The following is a 3,402-nucleotide window of genomic DNA, read 5'->3' on the forward strand; positions in this document are numbered from 1 at the left end:
TCTCAAAAAGAATAAGAGATATTTATGACAAACCTACAGTCAATATCATAATGAATGGGCAAAGGCTGGAAGCATTCCCTTTGAAAACTGGCACAAGACAATGATGCCCTCTCTCACCACTCCTTTTCAACATAGTATTGGAAGTTCTGGCGAGGGCAATCAGACAAGAGGAAGAAATACAGGGTATTCAAATAGGAAGAGAGGAAGTCAAATTGTCTCTGTTTGCAGATGACAGGACTGTATATTTAAAAAGCCCCATTGTCTCAGCCCCAAATCTCCTTAAGCTGATAAGTGACTTCAGCAAACTCTCAGGATACAAAATTAATGTGCAAGAATCACAAGCATTCCTATGCACCAATAACAGACAAACAGAGAGCCAAATCATGACTCCCATTCACAATTGCTACCAAGAGAAAAAAATACCTAGGAATACAACTTGCAAGGGATGTGAAGGACCGCTTCAAGGAGAATTACAAACCATTAATCAAGGAAATAAGAGAGGATACAAACAAATGGAAAAAACATTCCATGCTCATAGATAGGAAGATTCAATATCATGAAAATGGCCATACTGCCCAAAGTAATTTATAGATTCATTGCTATCCCTATCAAGCTACCATTGATTTTCTTCACAGAATTAGGAAAAACTACTTTAAATTTCATATGGAATGAAAAAAGGAGCCCATATAGCCAAGACAATCCTAAGGAAAAAGTACAAAGCTGGAGGCATGACACGACCTGACTTCAAACTATACTACAAGGCTACAGTAACCAAAACAGCATGGTACTGGTACCAAAACATACATATAGACCAATGGAACAGAACAGAGACCTCAGAAATAATGTCACACATCTACAAGCATCTGATCTTTGACAAACCTGAAAAAAGCAATGGGGAAAGGATTCCTTATTTAATAAATGGTGTTGGGAAAACTGGCTAGCCATATGCAGAAAATTGAAACTGGACCCCCCTCCTTATACCTTATTCAAAAATTAACTCAAGGGGTATTAAAGACTTAAAAGTAAGACCTAAAACCATAAAAACCCTAGAAGAAAACCTAGGCAATACCATTCAGGACATAGGCTTGGGCAAAGACTTCATGACTAAAACACAAAAAGCAATGGCAACAAAAGCCAAAATTGACAAATAGGATATAAGTAAATTAAGAGCTTCTGCACAGGAAAAGAAACTATTATCAGAGGGAACAGGCAACCTACAGAATGGGAGAAAATTTTTGCAATCTATCCCTCTGATAAAGGGCTAATATCCAGATTTTACAAGGAACTTAAACAAATTTATAAGAAAAAAACAAACAATCCTATCAAAAAGTGGGTGAAGGATATGAACAGACACTTCTCAAAAGAAGACATTTATGAGGCCAACAAACATACGAAAAAAAGTTCATCATCATTGGTCATTAGAGAAATGCAAATCAAAACCACAATGAGATACCATCTCACACCTGTTAGAATGGTGATCATTAAAAAGTCAGGAAACAGATGCTGGAGAGGATGTGGAGAAATAGGAACACTTTTACACTGTTGGTGGGAGTGTAAATTAGTTCAACCATTGTGGAAGACAGTGTGGCAATTCCTCAAGGATCTAGAACAAGAAATACCATTTGACCCAGCAATCCCGTGACTGGGTATATACCCAAAGGATTATAATCATTCTACTATAAAGACACATGGACACATATGTTTATTGCAGCACTATTCACAACAGTAAAGACTTGGAACCAACCCAATTGTCCATCAATGATAGACTGGATAAAGAAAATGTGGCACATATACACCATGGAATACTATGCAGCCATAAAAAGGATGTGTTCAAGTCCTTTGCAGAGAAATGGATGAAGCTGGAAAACATCATTCTCAGCAAACTAACACAGGAACAGAAAACCAAACACTGTATGTTCTCACTCACAAGTGGAAGTTGAACATGGACACAGGGAAGGGAGCATCACACACCATGGTCTGTTGGTGAGTGGGGGGCTAGGGGAAGGATAGCTTTAGGAGAAATACCTAATGCAGATGACGGTTGATGGGTGCAGCAAATCACCATGGCATGTGTATACCTATGTAACAAAACTGCACTTTCTGCATGTGTATCCCAGAACTTAAAGTATAATAATAATAAAAAAAGTGGGGACTTAGAATTTAGCTGGATGAAATGGCATCAAAGGAAGGTAATATTTTAAATATGAGAAGTATAAAGAGACAAAATTAGCTGCAACAATCTTAAAGAAGAAAAATAAAGTTGAACGACTTATACTGCTAGGTAACAAGACTTACAAAGTCACAATAACTAATAGAATGCAAAATTGGCTCAAAAATGACCAAAAATATTTATAATAAATAATTTATTATAAAAAGAAATTAAATGTTTACTTTTGTATCATAGCAGACACAAAATTAATTTTCATCTAGATTTAAAAGTGAAATGAAAAAATAATAATGCTTCTGGAAGATAAATCCGAAAAATATTTTTATCATCTGAGGAAGGTAGATAAAATGTCTTATAAAGGACACAAAAAAACTATAAATATGTGAAAAAAATGAAATTAATTTCTAACATTAAGAATTTATATTTGTCACTTTGTACCATTAAGAAATTAAAAGAGCAAGCCATAGAATGGAAGACGGTATTTGCCATATATATAGCCATTGAAGGATTTTTATCCAGCATATGAAGAATTCAGAGGAATAAATGATATAAAGACATCCATCATAGTTAGAAAACTGAGCAAAATCCTGAAGAATACTTTACAGAAAGAGGATATCCAAATGGACAAGAGATATATCAAAAAGTGTTAGACAGTAATAGACATGCAAATTAAAATACTACTATATATCCACCAGAATGTTTAAAATGAAAAACACTGATACACATTTGGCAAAAATGTGGACTCTGAAACTCTACTGCTCAGATAGTAGAAGTGTAAATTAGTGCACAACTTTAGAAAAGTGGCTATAGGTATCTACAAAGTTGGACATATACATACACTGTGGCCCAGAAAGTCCACTCAGACATATATGCAACAGAAACATGCACACACATACACATATTAAAAGAAATGTGTAGGATAAATTATAACAGTATTAATAGCTAAAAAATATTAAAAAGTTTATCAATAATAGGATAAGTACATTATAGTATAGTCCTACAGTGAAATATCACACAGTAATGAAAGTTGTTATCAAACAATTTCTATGCACAGCAAAATGGATAACCTCACAAATACAATGTTGAATATGTTGGATATCAAAGGGTACATTTATATAACCTTGAAAACAGAAAAACAAATCTATATTATTAAAAGTCATGTTAAGGGTCACTGTGGTACACAGAACATTGCCTCCCTAAAGAGGACCCCATCCTAATCCTCAGAACTGTGAATA

This window comes from Macaca thibetana, chromosome 13 (assembly GCF_024542745.1).
Source record: "Macaca thibetana thibetana isolate TM-01 chromosome 13, ASM2454274v1, whole genome shotgun sequence".
NCBI classification, from domain to species: domain Eukaryota; kingdom Metazoa; phylum Chordata; class Mammalia; order Primates; family Cercopithecidae; genus Macaca; species Macaca thibetana.